Below are 24261 nucleotides of genomic sequence, written 5' to 3'. Positions count from 1 at the left end.
ATGTTCCTGTAGCGGGGTGAACACCCGCTCCAGCCCGGAAGGGGTTGGAAAAAACCTGCAGAGGGCTGGGGCGGGGCCAGGGAGTAAAACCCTGGCTGATTGGGGAAGTGGCTGCAGCTGGGGCCACACCCCAAACCAAGCAACTGGGCCTTATAAGAAGGCCAGGGAAGCCAGAGGGAGCAGTCTCTCTCTGACTGGAGAGGGAGATAGGCCTAGCTGCTGGGGAACTCACCCAGGGGACCTAGAGTGAGGCAGGGCTGGGGAAAGGCCTTAGGAGCTGGGAAGCCCTAGGCCAGCAACTCCCCAGGCTGCAGGGCCTAGTTCTAGGTCTACCTAGGTATTGGGCTTGCAGAGGGGCAGCCGGAGGGTGGGTAAAGGCAGCCAGTCCAAACCCCTTGTTGCCTGTGATGATCAGCTGATAGACTACAGTCCGCCGCAGGGGCTAAACAGAGACTGGCAGTAGCCACGGCTGAGGTGATGTGGGGATAGGGGGTGGGGGTTCCCCTCGGGTGGGGGGAACCCAGGAAGACTGTGGGGTACTGCAGGAGGCAGAACCCTGAGACAAGGGCACTGGGGTCCTGGGAGGGACACGGGGGCCAACGGCAAGCGGATCACTGGCCTGCAGAGGGCGCTCCTGGGTCAAAGAGTTAATTCCCCAGGACGACCAGCAGGAGACGTCGCAGGGGTGAGTCAACGCTGTGCTACAGTTCCAAATGTAAAAAACCACTCACCAAAACATTATGAAAACTTCAGGTAATTCCTAAAAGATTTTAGGTCTTTAAAAACCATGAAGTGATTTGGGACAAGTATAGTCTTGCTCCCATGTATCTCACGCTAACTTAAAAAAGAAGCTGTACCAAGGAGTACTTTAGGCATACAGGGTAATGAGGCAGCCTCTTAAGGTTCCAAATTCCACTGCTGTAGCTGCCATTGTCAACCAGATTTCTGTGTGTGTTTCCTCATGATACAACTGCTGAAGTAGACAGAACCAGGGTTTAAGCCAGGGGATGCATGGGGCAAACATGGAGCGGTTACTCGCCTTGTACAGTAACTTGAGTTCTTCAAGATAAGTCCCTCTATAAGTGCTCCACCTGAGCAGGATATGCACTCACCTGAGCAATCTTGATCAAAGATTTTTGTCAGCAGTGCACGCGGGTCCGCACCTGTGCCCTAGACACCCTTGTAACCTTCATATCAGGTATATAGAGAGGGGCGGACCCACCGCCACTCCAGTTCCTTCTCAATCTCAAAAGTCCCATGAAAGAGACTCTGAAGCAGAGGAGAGGAAGGTGAGTAATGGAGGACCCATAGGGGAACACACCTTGGAGAACTCCAGTTACTGTCCTTCTTTGAGTAGCATCCCTATGGGCAATCCATGTCAGGAGACGCCCAAGCAGTACCTTCATCATGGAAGAGGGTGCCCAGGAGGTGGATTCAGTACAGATTGTAGGACAGCATCTCCTGGAAGCAGGCATGAGAGCATCATGCTGGTAAAACATGTGCAGCAAAACCAGGTGCCTACCCTGCAAATGTTTGAGATGGGTACATTTTTGAGAAGTGTTACTGAGATATGAGCCCTGGTAGAATAAGCAATAACTCTTGGAGGGGATTGAACCCCTGCCCTGAGGCTTCAAAGCACGGCAGGACACAACCTGCAATCCATTTAGACAGTCTGTGGGAGATTGGATGTCCCTTCATTTGTTTTGCAATAGAGATGAAGAGCCTAGGGGAAACCCAAAAAGGCCTACACTCCTGTTGAGGTAAAAATCAAGAGCTCTTTTAATATCCAGTGCATTGAGGCTTGCTGTCAGGCTCTGGGTTCTAGATGGTCAGGTCTGGTGGTTGGATAAGTGGTCAAAGCCAGACATAGGGTTGGACTGGGCCAAGACGGGGGCAGTGCTGAAACCCGGGTCTACAGATAGGCTACATTTCAGAACCAGGGTTAAACTCCATGGAAAAGCCAAATCAGGATTGTATTCAGAATCAGGTCAAAGCCGGGTTGGCGTAAGTCCAAGGGCATGGGGGTCAAGAGGTGAGTGCAAAGTTAGAAAGGGTCAGGAACAGGGCTGGAGCAGGATCCGGGTAGGGCAAAGACAAGGCTGAAGTGGGCTGGAACCAAGCTTGGGCAAGGCTGGGGCAGGGACAGGAAATGGATCAAGGGCAGGCTGGAATAGGGTGACCAGACAGCAAATGTGAAAAATCGGGACAGGGGGTGGGAGGTAATAGGAGCCTATATAAGAAAAAGACCCAAAAATCGGGACTGTCCCTATAAAATCGGGACATCTGGTCACCCTAGGCTGGAAGCAAAGGGAGTCTGACACCATGAGGCAGAAGAAGGGGTGTTTCTGGCCAAGCAGTGCTGTTGCTCAGACTAACTTGCAACTCTTGAATGGTCAGTGAAATACCTGTACCTGGGGGTAATCTGATGCAGGCCCTGCTCAGGGATAGGCTGCTGCAGCGTGACTGAGTACTGAGTCACTGCAGGTTCTGCTTATGAGATCACTCCGTACAGCTGAGCTGCTGCAGCATGTTTGAGTGATGAGTCACTGCAGGCTTTGCTGGAGGGATGAGTCGTGGCAGCTAAGTGAGCAGCCCTGGTCTGGCTGTCGGTTTGCCTCACACTTCTCTAGAAAAGGGAGGCTTGGGGTAAAATACTGGTAGGTGACTCCTGATTAATGTGGAATTCAGAAGATACTTTAGGAAGGAGGAAAGGATGTGGATGTAAAGTGTCAGATTTTAAGGTCAGAAGGGAACGTCGTGATCATCTAGTCCAGGGATCGGCAACCTTTGGCATGCGGCCCATCAGGGAAATCCACTGGTGGGCTGGGATGGTTTGTTTACCTGCAGGATCCACAGGTTCGGCCGAACGCAGCTCCCACTGGTCGCGGTTCGCTGTTCCAGGCTAATGGGGGCTGTGGGAAGCAGCGGCTAGGACATCCCTCGGCCAACGCCACGTCCTGCAGCCCCCATTGGCCTGGAACGGCAAACCGAGGCCAGTGGGAGCTGCGATCGGCCGAACCTGCGGATGCTGCAGGTAAACAAACCATCCCAGCCCGCCAGCGGATTTCCCTGACGGGCTGCGTGCCAAAGGTTGCCAATCCCTGATCTAGTCTGACTTCCTGCACATCACAGACCACAGAACCTTACCCACCCTCTCCTATAATAGACCCATAACCTCTGGCTGAGTTATTGAAGTCCTCAAATCATGATTTAAAGACTTCAGGTTACAGAGACTCCACCATTTACACTAGTTTAAACCTGCAAGTGACCCATGGCCCATACTACAGAGGAAGGTGGAAAAAAACCCCAAACAGGTTCTCTGCCAATCTGACCTGGAGGAAAATTCCTTTCTGAACCCAAATATGGTAGTTGACTGAACTCTGAGCATGTCAGCAAGAAGCACCAGCCAGACATTGGGAAATAATTCTCTGTGGTAACTCTCAGCCCTCCATGTCTAGTTCCCCATCTACAGCCGTTGGGGATTTTTGCTACTAGCAGTCACAGATGGGCCACATGCCATGGTAGGCAGTCTCCTCATACCATCCTTTCCATAAACTTATCAAGCTCAGTCTTGAAACAAGTTAGGTTTTGCTCCCTCTCCTCCTCTTGGAAGGTTGTTCCAGAACTTCACTCTGATGGTTAGAAACCTTCATCTAATTTCATGCCTAAACTTGCACTTTGCACTGGATGGAGTTGTAAAGAGATCTACCTGTGCATGGCCCCAGGTAAGATATATCTCTTAGAACACTTTGTTGTTCAATTCTCACTCATGGTCAATGCTGAAATGTCTGCTGAGGGAATCTGCCACTGTGTTCCATAGTCCCAGTAGATAAACCACTGAGATCTGTATGTGGTGTGATATGCATCAGTACCATAGTTTCATGGCTTCAGCACTTAAGGATCTTGCTCCTCCTTGCAGATTGATGTAATACATTGTTGCTCTGTTATCCAGAATTATTTTGATTGAGTGGTTCTGTTACCCACACAAAATTCTCTGTTACTCACACACTCAAGGGCACCCACCTTTACCCAGTTCCTAGGCCTCAAGGCGTAACCCTCTTAATTTAGGCACCCCCACCCTTTCCCAGTTCCTAGGGCTCCCAGGCAAAAAGCACCTAACTTTACCCCTCTGTGGGCTCTGGGCTCTACTCCTCCGTGGGCTCCAGGCAAATACCCTTTCCCTGTGGACTCAGGGCTTAATCTTTTGTGGGTTTACCGGGTCTTTTACCAGTGAAAGAGCCTTACACAGTAATATACTACATAACCTCTATTTATTAACCATCACCAAAAACAGAATGCACACGCTACACATACAGTGCTCACCACTCCCAATAAGACAGATGAACTATTCTTGATGGCCAGTCAGGATCAGGTCCATCTGGGGGACTCCAGTTTCTGCACGGTGTCATTGGCAGAGTGTTGAGGTCTGGCAGCTCTGATCTTTGGGGCTGTGTCCTGGAGGGGTTCCCAAATAACTTCTTTTTGGACCCCAGTTTATACAGTGAAATTTGAGTCCTTTTTAGTTATACCTTAACCAATCATTATACTAAAATTTTACTAACCAATCCTAACATAGTGTAACAAAATTCTTTAACCAATCCTACCCCACCACTTTAATTAATTTACACCTAGCAAAATTAATTATGTAACAAACAATTAAAGAACCAGACAGAGACCATACAGATAAACAATAGGGAAGTGGGGACCATAATGACAAAACAATGAAAAATGAGGATTTCACAACCACAATTATTGATAAGTGATTTCTTGACAGAATGCTATCAAACTAAGTTTTCTTTAACCATCTTAAGATCTGTTTCTTTATCTGGTGATAGTGGGTGCCATTAGGATGGGGTCTCCTTCTTAACAGCCTGATATTACATTGTTTTAATGTAATTTAGATGGAATGTGAGGATGTGACTTCCTGCTTCTCAGCTAATGGCTACTGCTTGGCTGCTCTTTTAATCTGGCTGCAGGCGAAGGCCTTTGTCTGCAACCATACTGTAAGGCCTAAAGCCTAAGGCCTTATCCTTATAGTTCTTGATGTGTGGTAGGAAGTGTGGGCAAGTGTAGTGGTCTGCTCTGAGCTCCAATATGTTGATATAAAGGTTGTCTCCTGAAGGGTCCATTTTCCCTGAGCTATGATGTTTTGGAAGCATGCACCCCAACCTATTAGAAAGGCATCTGTGGTGATAATCCTTGTGGGAAGAGGCTGTACAAATGGAACTCCCATGCACTTTGGGGATACTTCCACCAGTTCAGAAAGAATCGAGGATCTTCAGAGGTACGGACACCTGCTTGGATAGATTGTGTCTGTTAGGCGTGTAGAACTGTAGACTGTTCTCAACCATGTTTGAAGACATCCAAGAGTGAAGTCTTGCTAGGGAAGTCACAAATGTACAGGCTGCCATATGGCCCAGATGTTGTAGGCAAGCCCTTGCAGTAGTTTGTGGACTCCGTTGGGTTGTTGTAACAGCGCTGGACATTGTGGTGAATCTGTCCGTGTGCTGTGGCAGAAGAGGAATACCAGAGTGGTGCCAATGAAGTCTATACATTGTGTGCGTTTTAAGGTAGACTTCTCCGCATTGATGCGGAGACCCAGAGAGTGAAACAAAGACAGGGCCTTGCTGGCTGTGCTTCAGAAGGGAGCAGCCTTGCAGGAGCAAGTCGTCCAAGTAGGGAAAGATAATGCCAATCTGGCAAACATAGGCTGCTGCGGTTGACCAAACTTTGATAAAGACCCTTGGGGCAATGGAAATGGCTCTACATGGCTTCTCGGTGCACAACATGGTCTTCTTAGTTGGTACCATGGTAATGGTACCAAAAGGAATGGGAGCCTCAGCAGTACCCATATTAGGACATGAGGTCTCCGAAGACCCAGATCAAGGAGATGACTTTCCCTTTTTCTTTTCTCATTCCAGAGAATGGGGTCTCTTCTTCTTGGAGGGGCTGGAGAGTACCCCAGAGCCTCCAGGGTCTTTGCATACCATGGAAGCAGAGGTGGTCAGCAGAACCAAAGGGCCTCAGAGCGCACTCCACAAGTAGTTCAACTCAGATTTTTAGATCTTCCTTTAAATCCTAAGTAGATCTTACATCTAGAAGGAGTATGGGTTTCTTCTAAGCAGCGGAGGCAGCGTGAATGTCTGTTGCTGAGAGGAAAGGACCTGTGGCAGGTCTGGCAGGATTTGAAGCCCAGGATCTTGGGCATAACCTGCACTCGATGCTGTGGATGAGGCCCAAGGGAAAAAAACCCTGAGGGCCCAAAATGGGCAAACAAGAAAAGGGGACAGGGAACCCCCTCAGAGCATAAACTTGTGCTAATAATAGAAAAAAATAAATAAATACCTAAGGGAAAAGGTATAAAAAAGCAAGGTGTAGCGAGCTAAGTGGCTCAGCTAACAGACACCATGATGCTCCATCTCAAGCCACAGGCAGTTGAGAAGGAACTGGAGTGGCAGTGGGTCCAGTCTTCCCTATATATCCTCGTATTGGGGAACAAGGGTGTCTATGGCACAGTGCAGATCCATGGGCTCTGCTGCATAGGCATAGTTTGGGGGGAGAGGGGAGCATCCCCCCCCCCAAACTGCAAGCCTCGGGCAGGTACGGAATTTGTCCCCTCATATGCAGCCCTGTTGGCCTAATTGGAGCTGCCCACCCAAACTACTCCTATGCTCTGCCAACAAAAATCTCCAACCAAGAGCACATGGCTGCATACATATCCTGACATAGAACACAGACAGTGCTTGAAGAAGAATATGAAGTTTTGTCTCTGAAGAAAGCAGGATTTGGGAACTATTTCTCTTTGATGCTGACTTGATTATCTAAGCAAAACAGACTTTACAGAACTAATCACCAGAGTTGGTACTTGTGATATGTAAAGTTTTGAAAAAATAATATCTGGAATAATTCATGAGAAAAAATAATAGGATTATCTGTTGTGACCCTATACCTCGCAGTGCGCCCTGCAGGTCCACAGGGCTATTTTGGACTATGGAGTTGGAGTGGGGCGCTTGTTCCAGAGCTGATTAGAACTAGGTTATGGTGTTGGTGTCTGTATGTTAAGGCTGATTCCCCACTCTGGCCCTTTGAGTGCAGAAGGTGGGGGCCCGCAGGACTTTAAAAATTAATACTTGCCACTTCAGGCTTGTATTACTCCCAAGGTTACAACTTTTCTCTGACCTTGGATTGGTAGATGCTGCCACCACCCAAGTGCAAAACCCCTCTGATAGCCCAAGAAGGCGCACTTGGGAATTCCTTCCTGTGGGGTACCCTCACGCCCTTTCACCACCAACTCTCCGGGGAAGAGCTGAGACGGGGGAAAAAAAGGAAATTAGCTGTTGCCACCAGCTAATTAAACAACATGTGCACAAACCTTTTAAGACACAAAAATCCAATTCTGTTCTTAAAAAATTTTATTTAAAAAAAAAAAGAAAAGAAAGAAAATACATCTGGGAACTCAGGCTATTGCTAGATTTTAAAAGTGCAACTACACGGATTAAGCACCAAAAATAGCTTTATTGAGGTCCAGCTTAAAGGTTACAAGCAAAACAAAAGCACCTGGGGTTAGCACAGAGGAATCCACAAGCCATAAAGAAATAAAAGGGATAAATCTAACCATGTCTTACTAGACATTTCCTGATTTACTTACATATCTGGGGTTTTAAATGAGTAGTTTCTAGGTATGATATTGATGATATTTTATACCTGGCCCAAGCTTCTTACAGCGTGGCTGTTGCCCTGTCCGCCTCTCCCCGGGAGAACAACAGACAGATAAAAGGGAGTTTTTTCTCAATTTTAAAAAAGTTCAAGCCTTCCCATTGGCTTTTTTGGCCAGGTGCTCACTCACTTCCTTTTGCCTATGCATAGCATTGAGACTTTTTTTAACACTTTACAGGTAGAGAAATTAGAGAACAGCTACTAAAAGGGATTTTATAGCTACTGGCTGGATGGGTGTCCATAAAAGGGAGCTACCCCCCACCCTTCATTTATCACATGCCCCCCAAATCACAGACAGTGTTGGCCAGCCTGGTTCAGGTTGGGTCGACACCTGGTGGGATTTCTTCCTGGAGGTTTAGGACAACAGAGTTAATAAGATACATGCACCTTTAATTTTACTACTAAGTACATGAAGAACTAAACAGTATTTTCCACATTTTAAGGACTACAATGACTTAGAATACAGGGACATTTTTACCCGGCTGATTCTGGGAAACCTTCCCGGGAGAGTGCATCAGCCACTTTGTTAGAGGCTTCTGAAATGTATTGTATCTCAAAATTGAAGTTTTGAAGAGCTAACCTCCACTGGGCGCCATAGAACCTGCACGTGCAGCAGCAGCTAAACCGGCGCAAGAACTCAACCGGAGCCTAAAATACAACCTAGTGTACCAGTGGAGAGTGGTTCACAGTTGACGGAGACACCCCCATCACCTGCATCGCTTCCATTGGGACCAAGCCCAAGTCAGCCCAACCCAGCGAGGAACTAATGTCTCCAGCATCAAGGGAGAAGTTCCAGGCGGAGCAGGAAGTGCATAAGAGCCTCAAGGAAGCTTGGACGGTGGCACGGATTGACCCACCACCTCTCAGCACTTCTAATAGGTCCAGGTTTGTTGTAGAAGGAAGACTCTTATACAAGGAAACCCTTTCTGGTGGGCACAAGGAGGCATCCTGGCATCCTCAGAGGCAGTTAGTAGTTCCAACTAAGTATAGGGAAAAGCTCTTGAGTTTAGCCCATGATCACCCTAGTGGCCATGCTGGGGTGAACAGGACCAAAGACCATTTGGGGAAGTCATTCCACTGGGAGGGAATGGGCAAGGACATTTATACCTGTGTCCGGTCTTGTGAGGTGTGCCAGAGGGTGGGAAAGCCCCAAGACCAGGTCAAGCCACTCCCCATAAGTGAGGTTCCATTTCAGCATGTAGCTGTGGATATTCTGTGTCCTTTCCCTAAGAAGACACCCAGAGGATGTCATGGATTTTGCCACCCGATGGCCGGAAGCAGTAGCTCTAAGGAACAGCAGGGCTAAAAGCACGAGCCAGGCATTGGCAGACATTTTTGCCAGGGTAGGTTGGCCCTCCGACATCCTTATGGATTCGGGAACTATCTTCCGGGCAGGGACCATGATACGTCTTTGGGGAAATCATGGGGTGAACCACTTGGTTGCCACCCCTTACTACCATCAAACGAATGGCCTAGTGGAGAAGTTTAATGGGACTTTGGGGGCCATGATACATAAATTCATAGACTCATAGACTCATAGACTTTAAGGTCAGAAGGGACCAATATGGTCATCTAGTCTGACCTCCCGCATGATGCAGGCCACAAAAGCTGACCCACCCACAACAGAATCTTCCAGCCTGCGACCCCTGCCCTATGCTGCGGAGGAAGGCGAAAAACCTCCAGGGCCTTTGCCAATCTACCCTGGAGGAAAATTCCTTCCCGACCCCAAATATGGCGATCAGTAGAACCCCGAGCATACAGGCAAGATTCTACAGCCGGACCCTCATTTTACCCGCGATGGCATGTTAATGCCTAATTGACTAAAATCACGTTATCCCATCAAACCATTCCCTCCATAAACTTATCAAGCCTAATCTTGAAGCCAGAGAGGTCTTTCGCCCCCACCGTTTCCCTCGGAAGGCTGTTCCAAAATTTCACCCCTCTGACGGTTAGAAACCTTCGTCTAATTTCAAGCCTAAACTTCCCCACGGCCAGTTTATATCCATTCGTTCTCGTGTCCACATTACTACTGAGCTGAAATAATTCCTCTCCCTCCTTGGTATTAATCCCTTTGATATATTTAAAGAGAGCAATCATATCCCCCCTCAGCCTTCTTTTGGTTAGGCTAAACAAACCGAGCTCCTCGAGTCTCCTTTCATAGGAAAGGTTTTCCATTCCTCGGATCATCCTAGTGGCCCTTCTCTGTACCCGTTCCAGTTTGAGTTCATCCTTTTTAAACATAGGAGACCAGAACTGCACACAGTACTCCAAATGAGGTCTCACCAGCGCCTTGTATAACGGAAGCAGCACCTCCCTGTCCCTACTAGAAATACCTCGCCTAACGCATCCCAAGATCGCATTAGCTTTTTTCACAGCCACGTCACATTGCCGACTCATAGTCATCCTGCGATCAACCAGGACTCCGAGGTCCTTCTCCTCCTCCGTCACTTCCAACCTATGCGTCCCTAACTTATAACTAAAATTCTTGTTAGTCATCCCTAAATGCATCACCTTACACTTCTCACTATTAAATCTCATCCTATTATTGTTACTCCAATTTACAAGGTCATCCAAGTCTCCCTGCAGAATATCCCGATCCTTCTCCGAATTGGCAATACCTCCCAACTTTGTGTCATCCGCAAACTTTATCAGCCCACTCCTACATTCGGTTCCGAGGTCAGTAACGAATAGATTAAATAAAATCGGACCCAAAACCGAACCTTGAGGAACCCCACTGGTGACCTCCGTCCAACCCGACAGTTCACCTTTCAGTACTACCCGCTGCAGTCTCCCCTTTAACCAGTTCTTTATCCACCTCTGGATTTTCATATCGATCCCCATCTTTTCTAATTTAACCAATAATTCCACGTGCGGCACAGTATCAAACGCTTTACTAAAATCTAGGTAAATTAGATCCACCGCATTTCCTTTATCTAGAAGGTCTGTTACTTTCTCAAAGAAGGAGATCAAGTTGGTTTGGCACGATCTTCCTTTCGTAAACCCATGTTGTAATTTGTCCCAATTGCCATTCACCTCAAGGTCCTTAACTACTTTTTCCTTCAAAATTTTTTCCAAGACCTTGCATACTACAGAAGTTAAACTAACAGGCCTGTAGTTACCCGGGTCTCTTTTTTTCCCCTTCTTGAAAATAGGAACCACATTAGCTATTTTCCAGTCCATTGGTACCACCCCCGAGTTTACAGATTTATTAAAAATTATCGCCAAGGGGCTTGCAATTTCTCGCGCCAGCTCCTTCAATATTCTAGGATGAAGATCATCCGGTCCGCCCGATTTAGTCCCATTTAGCTGGTCTAGTTTGGCTTCCACCTCTGATACTGTAATGTCAATCGCCCCTCCTTTATTCCCCTATGTCCCGCTCCCTCTATTCCTAAGCCCTTCATTAGCTTTATTAAAGACCGATGCAAAATATTCATTTAGATATTGTGCCATGCCTAGATTATCCTTAATCTCCACTCCATCTGCATGCTTCAGTGGCCCCACTTCCTCTTTCTTTGTTTTCTTCCTATTTATATGGCTATAAAACCTCTTACTATTGGATTTAATTCCCCTCGCGAGGTCCAACTCTACACGGCTTTTGGCCTTTCTCACTGCATCCCTACATGCTCTGACCTCAATAAGGTAGGTTTCCTTGCCGATCTCTCCCCTCTTCCATTCTTTGTACGCTTTCTGTTTTTTCTTAATCGCCCCTTTGAGACGCCCGCTCATCCAGCTAGGTCTAATTTTCCTGTCCACTAGCCGTTTCCCCTTTCTCGGGATACAGGCCTCGGACAGCTCGTGCAACTTCAGCTTGAAATAATCCCAGGCCTCATCTGCCTTTAGCTCTCTAAGTATGTTAGCCCAATCCACTTCCCTAAGTAGTTGCCTTAATTTATTAAAGTTGGCCTTTTTGAAATCGTAAACCTTAGTCACAGTTTTATTTCTGTTAATCCTTCCATTTAGTTTAAACCGAATTAGCTCATGGTCACTCGAGCCAAGGTTGTCCCCTACAACCTTTTCCTCAACGAGGTCCTCACTACTCACCAGCACCAAATCTAAAATGGCATCCCCCCTCGTCGGTTCAGCTACTACTTGATGAAGGAATTCATCTGCTAGCACGTCTAGGAACGTCTGAGCCCTATGATTGGGACCTAGTGTTGCAGCAGTTGCTCATTGCCTACAGGGCTGTACCACATCCCAGTTTGGGGTTTTCACCCTTTGAACTCGTTTATGGCCACGAAGTTAAGGGGCCATTACAGTTGGTGAAGCAGCAATGGGAGGGGGTTACATCTTCTCCAGAAACTAACATTTTGGACTTTGTAACCAACCTTCAAAACACCCTCAAAAACTCTCTAGCCCTTGCTCAAGAAAACCTACAGAATGCTCAACAAGAGTAAAAGGCCTGGTATGATAAACATGCCAGAGAGCGTTCCTTCAGAGTAGGTGACCAAGTCATGGTCCTGAAAGCGCTCCAGACCAATAAGATGGAAGCGTCGTGGGAGGGGCCATTTATGGTCCGAGAGCACCTGGGAGCTGTTTACCTCATAGCGTTCCCAAACCCTACCCTAAAACCTAAAGTATACCAAGTTAATTCTCTAAAGCCCTTTTATTCCCGAAAAATCAAGGTTCTCCAGTTTACAGCCCAGGAGAGAGACAACACTGAGGGCAGGGCCGGCTCCAGGCACCAGGCAACCAAGCTGGTGCTTGGGGCGGCACCTGGAGGGGGGCGGCGCGGCGCTTGGGCCGCCGGGGAGAGCCGAGCCCCAGCCGGGGCTCGCCGCCCTCTCGCCACCCTGCCCCCGGCGCTCTGGCCGCTGGGGAGAGAGCCGAGCCCCAGCCGGGGCTCGCCGCCCTCTCGCCGCCCTGCCCCCGGCGCTCTGGCCGCTGGGGAGAGAGCCGAGCCCCAGCCGGGGCTCGCCGCCCTCTCGCCGCCCTGCCCCCGGCGCTCTGGCCGCTGGGGAGAGAGCCGAGCCCCAGCCGGGGCTCGCCGCCCTCTCGCCGCCCTGCCCCCGGCACTCTGGCCGCCCGGGGGAGAGCCGAGCCCCGGCCGGGGCTCGCCACCCTCCCCCCGCCGTGGGGAGAGTGGAGCCCCCGCCGGGGCTCGCCGCCCTCCCCCCGGGGCTCCGGCCGCCCTCCCTCCCTTCCCCCCCCCCCCACGGGGGGGGGGGGGGGCGGCCGGAGGCTTTTTTGCCTGGGGCAGCAAAAAAGCCAGAGCCGGCCCTGACTGAGGGGCCTGAAGGAGTGTACTATGAAGGAAAGCCTTTCTATGACCATGGGGCACAGCAACAGCAAATCCAGGAGCTGTGCACCAGCTTCACGCCAATGTTTTCAGCCACTCCAGGACGGACAGAAAGGGCATACCACTCCATTGACACAGGCGATGCTTGCCCAGTTAGAGCCCAACCCTACCGGATGGCTCCTCAAGCCAAAACCACGATAGAAAGGGAGATCAAGGACGTGTTACAGATGGATGTAATCTGCCCCCTGAGAGTGCATGGGCCTCTCCACTGGTTCTGACACTGGTGGGGTTTCAAGCATGGACTCTGGTGCTGACTGCTCTGCCAGTTCTGATCCTTGGGTTGGTTCTGGCTGGGTCCCAGGAACTGGATCTAAGTGCTGCCATTGACTCTGGTCTGGGGTCTGGTTCCACCACCTCTGGCTGGGTCCCTGGGCCTGTGGTTTCAGGGGACACAGACTGGGTCCTTGTAGGAGGCTCAGGAATGGAGTTAGGTGTGGAGGCCCGGCTGTGGGTGACCATCCCCACCCTTTTTGTTAGTCTCACATGGTTGGCTAAGTCTTCTCCCAGCAGCATGAGAATGGGATAATCGTTATAGACTGCAAAAGTCCATATTCCTGACCTGCCCTTGTACTGGACAGGCAACTTGGCTGTAGGCAAGTTAAGAGTTGGCCTTAAAGGGTTGCACTGTCACTTGGGCCTCTGGGTTGATGAATTTGGGATCCACCAGGGATTGGTGGATAGCTGACACCTGTTAGCCCCATCCTAATTCTGGTCTTTTGTTTGAAAAGTTCGTACTTGTTCATGTGTTCTTTAGGCATTTCAGCTGCCACCTCAGCTAAGGGTCCACTGAGTTGTGGCCTCAGCTCCACCATATACTGGTCTGTAGGGATGTTGTACCCAAGGCAGACCCTTTCAAAATTTTCTAAGAAGGCCTTTGTATCATTGCCTACCTTGTATGTGGGGAATTTCTTGGAATGGGGAGCGGTACCTGGAGGAGGACTGTTAGGGCTACCTGGTTGATCCAGCTTAGCCCTTTCCAGCTCTAACTGCTTCAGCTCCATTTCCACCTCCAAGCGCTTCGCCTCTCTTCTCTCCTCCACCTCCAAGCGCTTCATCTGTAGGAAGCTGGATGTCTGGGCTTGATCTGGGTCTGTCTTCTCCATGGCGTGCCACTTTGGGAAGACTGGTTGCTCTAGGGTTTCGGTGCCCGACCGCAACCTCATGCACAGGGCTGCCCTACTCTAGCCTAACTATTTCATTGCCACAAAGTTAGAAAAAAAATAAACTGCTTGTTGGACTCCCTGGCTTTGCAGGCTGAACCCTTTGCATGCCTGTTCCCCCTCAGGCAGCAAGAAAAGAAAAGAAAAGAAAAGAAAAGAAAAGAAAAGAAAAGAAAAGGAAGCGGGGGGGACTCCCTGGCTTTGCAGACTGCCAGAAGGAAAAATATGTTCTTTTAAAATCCTGAGGTCTGTGCCTCTGGTTCAAAATGATCCCACCTTTGCTACCATGATTATTTTATACCTGGCCCAAGCTTCTTACAGCATAGCTGTTGCCCTGTCTAACTCTCCCCAGGAGAACAACAGACAGACAGACAAAAGGAAGTCTTTTCTCAATTTAAAAAAGTTCTAGCCTTCCCACTGGCTTTTTTGGCCAGGTGCCCACTCACCTCCTTTTACCTATGCATAACAGCGAGATTTTTTTAACCCTTTACAGGTAGAGCAATTAGAGAACAGCTACTAAGAGGGATTTTATAGCTACTGGTTGGCTGGGTGTCCATAAAGGGAGTTACCCCACCCCCCCTTCATTTATCACAGTGTACATTTAGGATGGGGCATAATGATTTCCCAAATATTCTTCCTTCAATTTAACAGAAAAAAACAACTTTCATACTTTAAACTTAACAGAAAAACAAGTCTTACCTCTAGAAAATTCAATATATGAAGCTAAACAGTCTTGCAAATCAAAATGCAAACTTCTCCTTCATTCAGATGTAACCTGATAATATCTAGGTGAGTATGCCAATATGTACATTTCACCAAACCAGTTTGGCTACTTCATCTGATCTGAGGTTTGTATGAATCCTGGGAATTCCCTTCACCAGCAGAAGCGTTTCTATAAAAACCTAGAGGAAGTATATGCACACACAAAGCTTGTTCTTGTCTTTCACTTGTTGTATAATCCCAACTCCACCCCATATCGGTAAGTAATTGAATAGCAAACAAAAAGCCACATGATCCTCTTTGTAGTAAAAAAAAAAAAAAAGTACAGCAAGGGCAAAGAGCCTCAAAATTATATTGCAGAGAATAGCTGCATCTGTATCATGTGATACAGTCATGAGAACAAAATGTAACAATCAGTGGGTGTGACTAAAAACACCCACTGAAGAAATTTTAAAGAAAACTTTTTAGACGATGTGTTGGAGAAGATACAGAGGACTGCTCTGGAACTGAGCATATAGTTCATAACATGACAAATAACTGGTTGAATTTCATATCTTTTTCTGTTCCCTTAACAGGCAGATTGTGAAATTCTTCAATTTCATTCACATTTTGCCTATATGATAATCTTGCAAACAGTTCATTGCAAATATTCAAACCTTCAAGAAATTCATGTTGTGTTAATTAGCTATATAAAGTATGTTCTATGATTGGATAATTATCTAACAGAACATGAATTTTGATTATAACTGAAAATACAAATTGAAATTTGCTTATCGTGAAGCTTTGAACACTTTAACTTAACATTCTCTTTCCACGGATATGTGTTAGTTAAGCTCAAAAGTTCACGTAGAGCGAGCAAACAAAAGAATGGCAGTCATGGTCAAATCAACATTTATTTATTAAAACACTATTTTCTCTGTTCTATCCCTGACTACACATATGGCAGCAAGGGCCACAGAATATGGAAATGTGTAAATGTTAACAGGAACTTGGCATATTTTCAGATTTAATAGATAAGAGTCAGGTCAGTCTTCCATCTACCAGTAAAATTGGTGTTATAAGCATCAGCACCTTAATACAGAAGAGGGCTGTGTTCTGAGTTCTTGACATGCTTTGGTGTTGCCTCATATGCTCTTGTAAATAGTCTTATCTAGGTGAGCTAGATTAGCTGCATTTAAGATTAACATTTGTTTATTCTTATGTTAGTCATAAGTAGTGAATTGTGATAAGGATTACTAGAGTTTACATATTTAACATAAAGTTTATTTAGCAGTAAATTATTTTGACAAAACACAACCACCTTTACCACTTGATTTTAATCACTGAGTCATGAAGTTCCTGAGTTATATGCCAAAACTGTAGCAGTTTACTATACAGTCTGCCATACAATTCTACACACAAGCTAAAAATTCTTAGTTATTGTACTGTCATACCAAAGTCCAGCACAAAAATGATTACACTCAGAATACTTCCAAAACATCTGCAAACTCCACAAAAGAAGGTGTGGTTCAAAGAAACGTGGGAGGAGTCAGGACAAAGCCAAAGTACTGAGAGCCTGTTTTTGCTCATTATTTTGATAATTATAGTTTAGTTTTAATTATTTATAATATCTTTGTAGATTCATAGATTTTTAAGGTCAGAAGGGACCCTTATGATCATCTGCTTTGACCTCCTGCATAACATAGGCCATAGAATTTCAGTAAGTGATTACTTCATCAAGCTCACACCTTCTGGTGAAACTAGAGCATTTTATAGAAAAACATCCAATCTTGTGTGCTGTAAAATTAATAAAATCTTGTATGTGACCACCTTAAGTTTGCAGTTACTAAATTTTTGCTGAGAGGAGGAGTAAGATTGCCAGTTCTGTGGGCTTATTAGTAAAGTATGGATCAGCAACGTTTTTATCATGAATTACTAAAAGAAAGTGACCGCCTTACTATCAGCAGAAATATGTATGTCAGTGTGGCAAACTATAAGTGTCAGTGGATGCCTAAGCATACAGCGGCCACCAGCGGACTGAAAGCATGTGTGTAATCCATCTGAGCAAGGTGCTCAGAAAAGGACATTACACATTTCCATATTGTGTGCCCTCTTTCTACCATATGAGTAGTTACTTAATTAAATGGGAAACCTAACAGGTCTTTGAAGTTCACATTGCTCACAGGGAAGGATGTCAGGAGTGATACTGACCTGAATTATTACTTTATGTGACTGCAGTAATGGGAAACTTCTGAAAACCTTAGTTGTTGTTATATTTATCAATGATCATGTAGAGAGAGACATAACGTGTGCACTCCATTTTGAATGTTGACTTCATGACATACTGAGAATATAACAGCTGTCCTGTATGACCTCACAAGCTTAAGACATAAGTGGTAACAGCTCTATACATTGTTTACATGGCAGTTGTTCATATTATAAATAATCACAGAAGGGGCAGGTGATCAGCATAGGTGAAAGTGCTTCTCAGAATAGTTTGTTTCTGTGATGGTTTGGGGAAACTGTCCAATTTATGAATTCTGGGTGATGTTTATGAAGTTATGAAATACTGCATTTTTAATGCTTCTATGTGAATGTGGAATCCACGATTTGCTGACAAGACCTGTAGCATGTACCCATCAGACTAGGGACAACCGAGAATCATTGAACTTGGCAACTGTGCTTTGCACCAAACAATGGGTATGCTAAGGAGGATAACTGAGATGGGAAACCAGTATGACCAAGTGTCTCTGCAGGGGGCTGTTGGAGTGAAGGGAGTAGAAAATTCTCACACAGGACATAGTCAGAAGTAACAAAGCAGGTATTTAAAAAGAACTCATGGGGAAGGCTTTAGGAGAAACAGGAAGCTTTAGACAAGAGAGGGAAGAAATGACCTTGCTTTCGTAGCCAGGGGGAGAGGGCTAGTTTAGCTGTGCGACTAAGCAAGTTAAAAACCAGCTAACCTAGTTCAGAAGACAAGCCATGAGCTGCAGGAGATGGGTCCTGGATGCCCCCAGAGGACTCTGACCCCTGTCCAAAGAATTCTCTGAAGCAGTGAGAAAACTGAGGCAGATAAATGTGTGTAAGATTTTATTATTTTTGTCTAGAGCTGGGTATTTCTCAAGATCAGTGGTGTTCTAGAATCCCGTGCAAAGTTTGTGTGTCTTACGTGTTACACTTACATCAAGCCCCTGCAGAGGAAACTGTAAACCCAGAGGCTGTGTTTAATCTACAGGAGAGTTTGAGGGGTCAGCACTAGTCTCAAAGGCTAGGCAGTTGGACCACATGGTTTAAGCTCTCAGGAGATGATGCTAGACAGAGGATCTAAGCTCGCAGGAAGGGGTGCTAGACAGAGGATCTGCTGCCTGAGGGTGCACCTAGAGACCCCATAGCAATGTGGTGAGTATCCATGAGGTGAAGCTCTACTAGATCTGCAAAAAGAACAGGAGTACTTGTGGCACCTTAGAGACTAACAAATTTATTAGAGCATAAGCTTTCGTGGGCTACAGCCCACTTCTTCGGATGCATATAGAGTGAAACATATATTGAGGAGATATATATACACACATACAGAGAGCATGAACAGGTGGGAGTTGTCTTACCAACTCTGAGAGGCCAATTAAGTAAGAGAAAAAAACTTTTGAAGTGATAATCAAGATAGCTCAGTACAGACAGTTTGATAAGAAGTGTGAGAATACTTACAAGGGGAGATAGATTCAATGTTTGTAATGGCTCAGCCATTCCCAGTCCTTATTCAATCCTGAGTTGATTGTGTCTGGTTTGCATATCAATTCCAGCTCAGCAGTCTCTCGTTGGAGTCTGTTTTTGAAGTTTTTCTGTTGTAAGGTAGCCACCCGCAGGTCTGTCATTGAATGGCCAGACAGGTTAAAGTGTTTCCCACTGTTTTTTGAGTATTATGATTCCTGATGTCAGATTTGTGTCTATTAATTCTTTTGCGTAGAGACTGTCCGGTTTGGCCAATGTACATGGCAGAGGAGCATTGCTGGCACATGATGGCATATATCACATTGGTAGATGTGCAGGTGAACGAGCCCCTGATGGTATGGCTGATGTGATTAGGCCCTATGATGATGTCACTTGAATAGATATGTGGACAGAGTTGGCATCGGGCTTTGTTACAAGGATAGGTTCCTGGGTCAGTGTTTTTGTTCAGTGATGTGTGGTTGCTGGTGAGTATTTGCTTTAGGTTGGGGGGTTGTCTGTAAGCGAGGACAGGTCTGTCTCCCAAGATCTGTGAGAGTAAAGGATCATCTTTCAGGATAGGTTGTAGATCTCTGATGATGCGCTGGAGAGGTTTTAGTTGGGGGCTGAAGGTGACAGCTAGTGGTGTTCTGTTATCTTCTTTGTTGGGCCTGTCTTGTAGGAGGTGACTTCTGGGTACTCGTCTGGCTCTGTCAATCTGTTTTTTCACTTCAGCAGGTGGGTATTGTAGTTTTAAGAATGCTTGATAGAGATCTTGTAGGTGCTTGTCTCTATCTGAGGGATTGGAGCAAATGCGGTTATATCTTAGAGCTTGGCTGTAGACAATGGATCATGTGGTGTGTCCTGGATGGAAGCTGGAGGCATGTAGGTAAGTGTAGCGGTCAGTAGGTTTCCGGTATAGGGTGGTATTTATGTGACCATCGCTTATTAGCACAGTAGTGTGCAGGAAATGGACCGCTTGTGTGGATTGATCTAGGCTGAGGTTGATGGTGGGATGGAAATTATTGAAATCATGGTGGAATTCCTCAAGGGCTTCTTTTCCATGGGTCCAGATGATGAAGATGTCATCAATGTAGCGCAAGTAGAGTAGGGGCGATGATTCTGGTAACAGACCTTTCAAGGAACTGCAGGCAGGAGGAAGTAGGGCTGGGGAGAAGAGAGGGGGGGAGAGCAAAGGTTGCCATCAGGGCCTGATGAAGTACATCCTAGAATACTCAAGGAGCTGACTGAGAAGATATCTGAGCCATTAGCGATTATCTTTGAAAAGTCATGGAAGATGGGAGAGATTCCAGAGGACTGTAAAAGGACAAATATAGTGCCCATCTATAAAAAGGGAAATAAGGACAACCCGGGGAATTATAGACCAGTCAGTTTAACTTCTGTACCTGGAAAGATAATGGAGCAAATAATTAAGCAATCAGTTTGCAAACATCTAGAAGATAATAAGGTGATAAGTAACAGTCAGCATGGATTTGTCAAGAACAAATCTTGTCAAACCAACCTGATAGCTTTCTTCAACAGGGTAACAAGCCTTGTGGATGGGGGGAAGTGGTAGCTGTGGTATATCTTGACTTTAGTAAAGCTTTTGATACTGTCTCGCATGATCTTCTCATAAACAAATTAGAGAAATGCAACCTAGCTGGAGCTACTGTAAGGTGGGTGCATAACTGGTTGGAAAACCATTCCCACAGAGTAGTTATCAGTGGTTCACAGTCATGCTGGAAGGGCATACCGAGTGGGGTCCCGCAGGGATCAGTTCTGGGTCTGTTTCCGTTCAATACCTTCATCAATGATTTAGATAATGCATAGAGAGTACACTTATAAAGTTTGCGGATGATACCAAAGTGGGAGGGATTGCAAGGATTCAAAATGATGTGGACAAACTAGAGAAATGGTCTAAAGTCAATAGGATGAAATTCAATAAGGACAAATGCAAAGTACTCCACTTAGGAACAAACAATCAGTTGTACACATACAAAATGGGAAATGACTGCCTAGGAAGGAGTAGGAAAGGAAAGGAATCAGGAGGTCATAGTGGACCACAAGCTAAATATGAATCAACAGTGTAACACTGTTGCCAAAAAAAAAAAAGTGAACATCATTCTGGGATGTATTAGCAGGAGTGTTGTAAGCAAGACACGAGAAGTAATTCTTCTGCTCTACTCTGCGCTGATTCGACCCTAGCTGGAGTATTGTGTCCAGTTTTGGACACCACATTTCAGGAAAAATGTGGAATCTCCATCATTGGAGATTTTTAAGAGCAGGTTAGACAAACACCTGTCAGGGATGGTCTAGATCAGGGGTGGGTAACCTTTTTTGTATCGGGGACATTGACCCACTGAAAAAAATCAATAGCAGGCCATGCAATTTCAACTCAGCTGCCCGGGGGTGGGGCAGGCACAGAGGCTCGGGGCTTTCCCCCGCAATGGGATGAGCCGGCGCTCACGGTTCCAGCCCCATGGGGGGGGTGCTGAGACTTGGGGCTTCTCCCCATGGTGGGGCGAACCAGCACTCACAGCTCCAGCCCCACGGGTGGGAAGCCACAAGCCTCGGCGCCTCCCCACGGGGCTGGAGCTGCGAGCACCGGCTCGCCCCACTGTGCAGGGAAGCCCCGAGCCTCCGCTCCCCTTCCTCCCTCCCAGTGGGTGAGTTGAACATGTGTGGCCTGCAGGCCGGATGAAAATGAGCATGGGTCCGGATCCGGCCCGTGGGCTGTAGGTTCCCCACCCTTGGTCTAGATGATTCTGTGATTGTATGATACAGCATGACATGCTGAAGAAAGAAGGCTGGGGGGGAGGGATAGCTCAGTGGTTTGAGCATTGGCCTGCTAAACCCAGGGTTGTGAGTTCAATCCTTGAGGGGACCACTTAGGGATCTGGGGCAAAATCAGTACTTGGTCCTGCTAGTGAAGGTAGGGGGCTGGACTCGATGACCTTTCAAGGTCCCTTCCAGTTCTAGGAGATGGGATATCTCCATTAATTTAATTTTAAAAGGCAAATGAGAGCAATTGTCCTCATCCTGCAAAACAGGGGCAAATGATACTTTTTTTTTTTTAATGATAGCCCTTTTAGAAGTGCAGAAATGTGTTATTTGTTGTGTACACCACAATGTGAATTTACAGTGCTACATGAATACTTGGACAGGTGAAGGAGTGGGCAGATGATGAGAGGTCAAGAAGGGAAAGGGAAATTTGGGAGTCTCTTAGCACAGGGGCAATAGATGAACCCATGGAAATTAATGAAGTATTCCAGAGCGAGAGAGGGGCTGCTAACTGCACGCTGAAAGACATGAGCACAAGGAGCGGTGAAGGAGGAAACAAAGGGCAAGGAGCTGATACAAGTGCATGTTACCTGCTGCAAGGGCTAAAGGTCACTTGAAAACCAAGTTAAAAAAAATCTTAATATCAGAAGGCTGACTGTCCAATAATAAAGCCCAAATTCACACATCATAATCCAAGGCAGAGGGCTTTGAACGCCACTCATTTAGCACATTAGATTCTGTTTTATTACTGTCCATCAGATAGCAAGAAATCAGAAAGGCACATCACAACAGTGTAGAAATAAATTCATATATCACATGGTAAAATCAGACAGTTGACAAGTTTTGGATTACATCACAAGTTCATTCACATAGCAACATTGTCAGAAAAAGAGCTTAGATTTAACTAAACAAAGGTCTTGTATTATCTAAAAGTACATGCTAAAACTCAAGAGTTACTTATCAGTCATACCAGCAGTCAATCACATTTATTCGTATAGAGGGTTAATTTACTGGATGTGGTTCATCTTCTCTACTGCAAAGTTTAATAGTCTGTTTTGCCAGAGGTTTTAGTTGGACATTTATAAAGCTGGGCTGCTCTAACTTGTGCTTGAGGCCAGGCCCAGGATCAGAGAGTAGACATAAAGCCACTTTTGTCCCTGCTCAGTTTTTGCACTCAGCATAATTCAACCAAATCCAAGGTTTGGGGACCCAGTCTCATGCTGCTGGGCTGAGAGTATCTGCATGTTCCCTTCATCAGAAATAATCAGGGGATGGTCACATCCTACTGAAACGAGGAGTGGGGAAAGCTAAGCTTTTATTTTAAGTATTGAAATATTTCCAGAGGAAGTTTGTATGAGATCAAACATCCAAAAAGTTGCTTGCTTGCAGCTCTAAGACCTCCTGCAAGTTTAACTCTTCACTTTGATGTCTGAAAAGTTTCCTAAAATTTGGGAAATTCCAGTTCCTTGAAACACAAGTAAGTTTTAACTAGGAAAGAAAAATTTCTTATTAGCAATATCACATAGGCACCAAGTTACCCCAGGGATGGGAATTTGACTAGCTATCACCTCAAGCACTCACTTGCTCTTGTAATCCAGGCTAGTTACTTTGCACTTCTGATTAGAGCCATTGACTTGGGAAGTCTAATGCCTACTATCATCCACTCATAAGGTATTTATATTCCCATACAGTGTGACCCAAGTTTGAAAACAAAGGCTGCACTGCTGCTGTTAAACAAAACGACAGAAGTATGGATTCTTGCATGTAAACTTTTGGACAGGAATACCCAATTTTGCAGGTGTTCTTCACCCTTTAAAATTCCAAAAGAGCAGAATCATTTCTAGTCAGCTTAGTAAGAAAATCAGTTGTTACTGATCACCACTGCATGTAGTATTGCAGGTGGTTTTGCACCTACTATAACTCAGTGATCCTTCTAACAGTAAAAACAATCAAAGGGAATTTAAGTAAATCTGGGGGCCTTAAAAGCTAAGTGTTTTTCATGTGTGAAATGTTTGAGACAGATAATATCTGAGGAAAGAACAAATGAATATCAAGGGAATTCTCAATTGATGATCAAAACAAGGAGGATTTTAAAAAAAACCCAACATTAACAGATGTTGCGATGTGGCATACCAGTCTTTCAGATCTTGTTGCAATTACTATTAGGAAAGACAGACAACATAGACATCATAAATGTTTGGATAGCTGTGATTTGTTTGATTAGAAGATTGTTATGAAATGCTGTAATATCCTGTATTAGCTATATGCAATTAAGATTACTGGTGTATATACAAAAATATACAGGTGTGTGTATAATTCAGGGTTTTTCCCCTTTTGTGCCTTAAATTATACAGATACATAATTGAAAAAAATAACTCAATGTATTATTTAATATGCCATAATCTTTAAATATAAGACCTGTATTTACCATTATTTATAAATTCAATATTTGAATACAAACTTAGCCACTTATCTTGTTCACTCTGCTCAAATACATTTGTCAACCTTTCCACCCACCCACCCCTTATGCTCTGAGCCCCATCTTGTAATATGATATTTGAGGACACTCATCACCTCACAAGATTAGGTCCTTGCTCCAAGTTTGTTTTTGCTCAACTTGCCCAAGACACTATTGCTTTCTCTGCACTTGCATTTTTCTTCTAATTTCCCACTGTTGCACTGTCACCTGTGCAGCCAGTGATAGCAATGGTGGGAGCACAAGTGTAGACAGGCTGACGGTAGTTGCTGAAATCATCAGACAGTCTAGACCTCTTTGAGCAGCATTAGACAGGATGGTGGCTAACACATGGGACTGTCTACGCTGGTGCTCCCTCTATTTTTATCACAAGTAGTGCAGTGCTAGAAAATTTTGAGGAACAATGCTAGGGTGGACACATGTCCTGTTAT

The sequence above is a fragment of the Emys orbicularis genome, chromosome 2 (assembly GCF_028017835.1).
Source record: "Emys orbicularis isolate rEmyOrb1 chromosome 2, rEmyOrb1.hap1, whole genome shotgun sequence".
NCBI lineage: Eukaryota > Metazoa > Chordata > Testudines > Emydidae > Emys > Emys orbicularis.
This window is presented reverse-complemented; position numbering follows the sequence as displayed.